Source organism: Cicer arietinum, chromosome 6 (assembly GCF_000331145.2).
Source record: "Cicer arietinum cultivar CDC Frontier isolate Library 1 chromosome 6, Cicar.CDCFrontier_v2.0, whole genome shotgun sequence".
Lineage (NCBI taxonomy): Eukaryota > Viridiplantae > Streptophyta > Magnoliopsida > Fabales > Fabaceae > Cicer > Cicer arietinum.
This window is the reverse complement of record NC_021165.2, coordinates 26,893,141-26,902,054: the sequence shown is the minus strand read 5'-3', so window position 1 is coordinate 26,902,054 and position 8,914 is coordinate 26,893,141. Positions and strand designations below refer to the sequence as shown.

At 33.4% G+C, this 8,914-nt stretch overlaps 1 pseudogene; it reads left to right on the top strand.

Moving 5' to 3' along the window:
* Window positions 1-786: 786 nt before the first annotated feature.
* Window positions 787-5,952, top strand: LOC101510409 (uncharacterized; annotated as a pseudogene).
* Window positions 5,953-8,914: the final 2,962 nt, after the last annotated feature.

The window sequence follows — 8,914 nt, the reverse complement described above, 5'->3', positions numbered from 1 at the left end:
CTTTTGTTTGAAAACGATTTGACAGTTTCTTTTGTTTGCAAGTAATGGTTTTTCAAACAACGTTATCAAATTCATTACATCACGATTCAACAGTTTTTTATTGTTGAAAGTAATGGGTTTTTTCAAATACTACTTTACCAACCACCGCTCCAAATTATTAATGAAAAAATTTATTTGTATTATTTTTTGCATATTTATACCTATACTCAAACGTTTATTTGTAAGATTTGTCCTAATAATTCCGATTTTAAATTCTCTACTAAATGGTTACTGCCACAAAATTAGATTAAATCTAATGAAAGTAATCCAAACAAAAAAATTATTTAGGCAACTATAAAATTTATTTAGGAATTAAAAAAAAATATAATCCAGATTTGACAGTTGTTTTTTTAAAGTAAGAGTTTTTAAAACACTACGTTAGCACATCCATGATTAGACGGTTTTTGTTTTGTTTTTTAAACATTTATTAGTAAGGTTTGTCCTAATAACTGCGATTTTAAATTGTCCGGCACAAAATTAGACTCAATCTATAGTGTACTCTACTCAGCTTTTACCCATGGATGCAAACAACTCAGCTTCTAGAAGATTGAGGAGAAAAATATTGATGAGAGCCAAGTCATCCAAACAAAACATTAATATCTTAGGTATTAATAGTATGTTGAAGCATGGACTGTATATATCCACACACAAAATGATGTATATATCAACTTAAATTTTTAACTATCAAGTTTATGAAATTAACGTAAAATTTCTTAATCTTTGTTAGATGAAAATGGTACGCCACACATGCATACAAGTAGACGTGGTGTTTCAACCACTGGACAAAATTTTGTTGCAAGAACTCCATTGTCTGAGTTAACCATTGGTAAATAGACATACATAATTTCATCTTCAATGCTTAACTGAATTTAATCATTCATATCAATATTCAATGATTTCTATTTTATAATCTTTTTTTGTAGCAACAAATGGAACAACTCATATTAATTCCATTGCCACAACTTCAATTGACATACAATCAGTCACGTTGAACAACAACAAACGTAAGAATCCTACTTATTTCACTACAACCTCTTGTGACCATACAGTTGATGCAGGTTCGGCAATCCGTTATTATTAAAATCAACTCAAAATATTTTATTTATATATATTCACATTCATTTATTAAAATCAACTCAAAATGATATATGACTAAACTATGTTTGTATTTTAGCTTCCTCTGTAATTCCTACGAAAAACATAATGAGAAGCAACACAACACAACCAATAAAACATGTTTCTGTTTTTGGTTAGTATATTATATTTTCATATTGGACGCTTTCTTATTTTTTTCTTGATAATTATTAACCTTCTACATTTTGGCATTTACAAATTATAAGTTTCATTGCATTTAAAATGACATATTTCTTTATTTTATATTGTATATGCGCTACTCAATTGATAGATGAACTCCTATGTTAGATGTAATAAATACATGTTACGAAACTTGTATCTCCACCTTACCATGTTCTTGAATCGATACATTCATTCGTAATTATTTTTCCAAATGGTTCGTTATTCCAACAAGTGAACAAAAAATGTATTTGCTTTTTCTAATCAATAGGTTCCATTTTCAAAAAATTTGATAGTCAAATCCTAATTTTCTATTTGTATCTCTATTCTTTTACTCAGCAAGTACAAGTACAAGTGGTCAAATGACTACTTTCCATTATGAAATGTTTGCACTTGTTGAAACACAAGGTCATATTCACACCTCAATAACCTATTTCCATTAAAGACTCATGAATAATACCATAATTGACTTTATTGCCTAAAATTTGAGTTCGTTTTATTCAACAGAAATAGTAGACTTTGGAGATCCCTCTTATACATGCTCTGAATGTGGTGCTCAAATGTGGTATGAGGAGCGAGCTGAGAAAAGTGTTAATAGCAACGTACCTAAGTTTTCACTTTGTTGTATGAAAGGATTAGTACATATTCCATACTTAAAAAGGCCTCCGGAGTTGCTAATGAGCTTAATACATGGACAAGATCCAAGGAGTAAACATTTTAAAGAAAATATTCGAGCATATAATAGTATGTTTTGTTTCACCTCTATTGGTGGAAAGATCCAATCAAACTCGAGTAGGGGTGGAGGACCACCACAATTTATTCTTAGTGGACAAAATTTCCACAGAATTGGCAGTCTAATTCCAGAGGAAGAAGCAACTCCAAAATTTGCCCAATTATATATTTATGACACAGTGAATGAGATATCTAACAGATTTAATCATTTTAGGTATAAATCTTATTTGGTATATTTTATACAATAGTTTTGAATATTTTTGTTTTGTTTATGTGACCACTTTTTTTTTTTTTTTTAATATTATCCATATCAAATGAACAACACAAAGATCTAGACAAAACATTAGTTGAAGACTTCACAAGAATGGTGGATGAACACAATGTCTTAGCTAAGTCTTTTAGGAAAGTCCTTGACCACCTACAACATAATAGCACATCTAATGTGTGCCTAAGGTTGTTTTGAAACAGAACAAAGGATCCAAGAACACATAATATGTCATCATGTGATGAGGTTTCTGCTTTAATAGTTGGTGATTTGGACAACCTTGATCTTGGTCGAGACATTATTGTTAGAAAGACATCCAACTACTTGGAGAAAATAAAAGAGACTCATGCTTCGTTCTTACCTCTTCAGTATCCGTTGTTGTTTCCATTTGGTGAGGACCAATATCAAGAAAACTTTCCTATTAGAGAGAATGTTATGAAGGAAGGAAAACGAAAGAGGATACGCGTTACATTGAGAGACTTTATTGCATTCTGCATACAAGAGAGATATTTCGAACATGGCATTATTGTAAATGCTGGCAGGCTATTTCAACAGTTTGTGGTTGATTGTTTCTCTATGATAGAGTCGCAAAGGTTATACTTGATACGAATGAACCAATCGACAATTAGATGTGACATATTAAGTGGTTTACAAGAAGCAATTCATAGCGGAGAAACCCATACATTTGCAGTTGGAAAACGTGTATTATTGCCAGCATCTTTTACTGGAGGTCCACGATACATGTTTAATAACTGTCAAGATGCAATGGCGATTTGAAAAAAGTTTGGGTATCCTAATTTGTTTATCACCATAACGTGCAATGCTAATTGGCAAGAAATAAAAAACTTTGTTTCTATTAGAGGCCTTAGAGCAAGTGATCGTCCAGATATCGTTTGTAGAGTATTTAAAGCAAAACTTGATCACATGATGAATGATTTTAAAAAAGAAAAAATATTTGGCGAAATTGTTGCAGGTAATATTTACTATTTTTGTATTTCTTTTCTTATTACTTTTATACAAATATATATTTATGAACTTATGAATTTTACAAATTAATATATTTTAAATTTCTTTGATAGGGACATATACCATAGAGTTTCAGAAGATGGGATTGGCACACACACACATTTTGTTATGGCTTGGAGGTTCGAATTCATTAAAGACAGGTAATGACATCGACAAGTTCATTTCAACAGAATTACCTGATTGTAATTTATATCCAAAACTTGCAAATGTTGTTTCAAGTTTCATGCTACATGGTCCATGTGGATCTTTCAATCCAAAATCTCCGTGCATGAAAGATGGCAAGTGCTCAAAGTATTTCCCAAAGGATTACCAACCTTCAACTATAGTTGACGATGAAGGTTATCCAAAGTACAAGCGACAAGATACTGGTTTGTCTGTTTTGAAAAAAGGAATCAGTTTGGACAATAGGTTTGTAGTTCCATACAATCCACATTTGTTGATGAAATGTCAAGCACATGTCAATGTTGAGTATTGCAACAAGGGAAACTCAATAAAGTATTTGTTTAAGTATGTTAATAAAGGACCAGATAGAGCCACAATAGAGATTTCAAACCGAACAGAAAATGGCCAGGTACTTGATGAGATAAAACAATACTATGAGTGCAGATATTTGGCCTCGTGTGAGGCTGTTTGGAGAACTTTTGAGTACGACATCCATCAAAGGTGACCCCGTGTGAGGCTTTCATTTCACCTTGAAAATGAGCAATCTGTTGTAATGTATTCAGAAAATTATCCAATTCAATCTATTGTGGCGCGTAATGAAGAACTTGACACAATGTTTTTGGCTTGGTTTGAGGCAAACAAAAAGTATCCTGAAGGAAGAGAATTGACTTATGCTGAATTTCCTACAAGGTTTGTTTATATAAAAAATAGCAGAACATGGCAGCCCAAAAAGCAAGGTAATTCAATTGGAAGACTTACTTATATTCCCCCAAGAGGTGGGGATGTTTATTTTTTGAGACTCCTATTGACAATACAAAAATGGTGCACAAGTTACAATGATATTAAGAAAGTGGATGGCACAACACATATAACCTTTAAGGGGGCGTGTTTTGCACTTGGGTTGCTGCAAGATGACAACGAATTTGTGTATGCTATTACTGAAGCAAGTCAGTTGGCCTCTGGACATCAATTGAGGAGATTATTTGTTATATTATTGTTCATGAATTCAATGACAAATCCTTTTGTTGTTTGGGAAGCTACATGGAAACTTTTATGTGATGGAATTTTATACGAAAAAAGGAAAATGTTAAACAACCCAGGTATGCAATTAAATATTAAATACTATATATATTAATTTTGTGTTATTATTATTAATATTTTACAACACTAACTATATGATTAAAATCATTCTCTTTGATTCAGGCCTTCAAATAAGTGACGATGAGTTAAAAAATATTTGTTTGGTTGAGTTGGACCAACTACTTTTCATGAGTGGTAAATCTCTTAAAAGTTTTAAGACCATGCCATGCCCTACCCATTCAAATATGAATCAATTTGAAAATAGGTTTTTGGCTGATGAATTAAACTATGACAAAGATGAGTTAGCTGCAACCCACATCTCATTATTGTCATCCTTAACCGCAGAACAAAGGTCAGTGTATGACCAAATTATTACTTCTGTGATGACTAATTCAGGAGGGTTTTACTTCTTATATGGATATGGAGGCACAAGAAAAACATTTATCTGGAGAACTTTATCAGCTGCACTGAGATCCCAAGGTTCAATTGTTTTAAATATTGCCTCCAGTGGGATTGCAGCTTTATTATTACCTAGAGGAAAAACAACTCATTTCGCATTAAAGATTCCTTTGGTTACAACCGAAACATCTACATGTGACATCAAACAACGCACTGATAGAGCTAATCTTATCATACATTCTAAGCTTATTATATGGGATGAAGCTCCAATGCTAAATAAATTATGTGCTGAAGCTGTAGATCGTACTTTCATTGATATCATGAGGACTGTAGATGAGGCTAACCTACATAAACCATTTGGTGTGAAGGTAGTTGTTTTTGGAGGTGATTTTAGACAAATATTACCTGTTGTTAGAAAAGGTTGTAGGCATGATATAGTGGCAGCTTCAATAAACTCATCTGAATTATGGAAATACTGCAAGGTTTTGACATTATCAAGAAACATGCGCTTAGCATCTGCAGAACCCAATGCATATACTAATGACATTGAAGATTTTGCAAATTGGATGCTTGATATTGGAAACAGTAAACATGACTCAAATGAGTTAGGAGAGAGTATTATTAATATTCCTGAAGACTTATTGGTAACAAATTCCCAAAATCCTCTATCATCTCTGTTTGAATTGACATATCCATTGCTTTTACAGAAGATAAACAATTTGAAATACTATGAAGAGAAGACAATACTTGCTCTGACTCATGATAATGTAGACATCGTTAATGATTATATTTTATCATTAATTCCGGAAGAGGAAAAGGAATACGTTAGTTCAGACTCAACTGTCCTTTCTGATGAAAATTGTGTTGTGCAGGGAGATTGGTTCACACCAGAATTTTTGAATGACATGAAATGTTCAAGAACTCTATTGAATTATTGTTCTCATTTATTTTCTTAACGTTTGTTATTGCTTGATCAACTTTAAAATGTTCTACGATTCATATTTTGAAATGGAAATGGACTTTACAAATGTCTGAGATGAGAAATTCATGATATTGTAGTATAGGGATAGATGCAGGTCATGAAACCAATTAAATTTGCTGTAAAGACAGTAATTTAAAAAGAGAATTCTTGTACCGTAAAGTGTAATTCTAATCTTAAATCCTCTAAGGAATTAGCGGTTACTTTAGAATTAAAGGTTTTATCACAAGTCATTAGGGCAAGAATAATAAAGAGAATTCGGTAATAATTCAATAAAATAATTTAGTAACTAGGATCAAATTAGAAACCAAAGTTTGATTCAAAGTGAAACTCATCTATGACATTTTCTTATTATAAAGTATCAATCTTATTACTGTTGTTAGTTTTAAATACTATTTCAATCAATTCAGAAACTTTTTGTTCATTTTTAGTAATCAAATATAATTCAATGGTAAAATGCAATCCTTGAGTTCGACACTCAGTAATACCATTTTAATTATTACTTGCAACGATTCAGTACACTTGCTGAAACGCTATCAAGTGTTTGGTGCCATTGCCGGAGATTGCCATATCACTATTGAATTATGATTTATTTACTTAATTGGAATTTTTTCCTCTGCAATAAAATTTTTGTTTTATTTTATTTATTTATTTTTCTTTATTTTAAAACTTTTCATTACTCACAATTTGTCTAACCTTGTATGCGAGGTCAGTCCTCAACTGGACTTCTCTATGATCTAGAAATCGAAAAAACTGCAAAAGCAAATCGAAAGGCGGTTCCAGAAAAGGAGACATATGGAAAGACAATTAGTAGTGGAAGAAGAGAATCTGGGGGATTTCTTCATATTTGTTGAGATGATTGGTCCACCACTACCTGAACGTACCATCGACGAGTATGGGAATCTAGATGCAAACCGTGCACGGTTGGCCATCAATAACAAACCAGTTACAATCAATAAATATCTCATAAACTTCTTTGAACTATGTGAAACAATGAAGGTGGATGGTTGCTCTGAAGAAGGCAAGAGGTTGTGACTATTTCCATTGTCATTAAAAGATGATGATAAGGAGTGTCTTAATTCTTTACCCTCCAATGACATCACCACATTGGACGACCTTGAAGATAAGTTCTTGCAACAATACTTTCCCCCCAACTGTGTTCGTTAGAAAAAGGCAAGAGATTTCCAGTTACAAACAAAAGGAAGGAGAATCTCTTCGTGACACTTATAGGAGGTTCAAGAGTATACTAGCAGGATGCCCCAATCATGCTTATGACGACATTGATCAAATGCAAATATTCTGTAATGGTTTAAGGCCTAGCACTAGAATTATGTTGGATGCTACAGTAGGTGGTTCTTTGAATTACAAGACCACATCAGAAGCACACAAAATTATCGAGATCATGACATCAAATGAACAAATGATGTTGTATGATAGATATGTTGGGTCAAAAAGTGGTATGCTGCAACTGAATGTTCTGGATGTTAGGTTAGCTCAAGGGAAGTTGCTCTTAAAACAGATAGAGGATGTTATGTTTCTTGCTAAGTGGCCCCTATAAAATTGTTGAAACATACTAGTTGTGACTTATGTGGGGGAGCACATAAAAATGGAGCTTGTGAAGTACCGGATGAAGATGATACAAAAGAACTAGAAAAGGTGAAATTTATGGGTAACAACGGGAAGTAGAACAATCCATACTCTAGTACGTACAATCTGGGTTGGAGAAACCATCCAAATTTTTTATGGAAATATCAAGAGGGTGGATCTCAAGGTCAACAAGGAGCTCAAGCAAATCAAGTTCCACCTCGAAAAGCTTCTTGGGAGAGTGATATTGAGAATTTAGTAACAAGCACAAGTTTTTTCATTGAAGAGTCAAGAGCCATCTAGAAAAATAACTCAGCCTCAATAAAGAATCTTGAGACTTAACTAGGTCAAGTTGCTCAAAAACTAGCACAAAGAGTGTCTGGAAATTTTCCTAGTGACACAATTCCGAATCCGCAAAATAATGTCAATGTCGTGACAACAAGGAATAATAAGGTAAGTGAACCAGTACCACCTAAAGCCAAAAAGGGTGGGAGTACTTCAGCTCCAACCCACTAGGAAGAAATGGTCACCCCGACATCAGTTGAGGAGGACATCGCTCTTGAAAAAGAGGAAGAACCTGTGATGCAGAAAAAGGAGACACTGCCAAAGTCAGAAATTCGACTTCCGTTTTCTCAAACATTAAAAAAGGAAGAAACTAAAAAACAATTCATTAAGTTTCTTGATGTTTTTAAAAAATTACAAATTAACATTCCTTTTGTAGAAGCACTAGAGTAGATACCGACATACGCCAATTTCGTGAACGAGATTCTATCAAAGAAAAGGAAAATCGGCGGTGAAACAGTGATGCTTACCCAAGAGTGCATTGCTATTCTACAGAGGAAGCTGCCACCTAAGCTCAAGGATCCTAGAAGCTTCTCTATTCCTTGCGCTATTGGGGATATAACTTTTGGGAAAACCCTATGTAATCTTAGGGCTAGTGTGAGTGTTATGCCTCTTTCCATATACAAAAGGTTAGACATTGGAAGAGTCAAAGACACACAACTGATGTTACATTTTGCAGATCGCTCAATGAAACACTCGTATAGGGTGGTGGAAGATGTGTTGGTCAAAATAGATAAGTTCATTTTCAGTGGATTTTGTAGTATTAGACATGGAGAAAGACAATGACATCCCCTTAATCTTAGGGAGACCATTCTTAGACACAGGGAGAGCTATGATTGATGTGGCAGATGGCACCTGAACCTTTAAGGTAAATGAGGAAACTGTTACATTCAATATTCTAAAAGCTATATAGCATTCAAACAAAAGAGAAAGGTGCAACCGAATTGAGAATTCGATTCGATAATCAATGAAGAAGTTGAACATCAAGTACCCATTTTGCCGTTAGAAAGAGT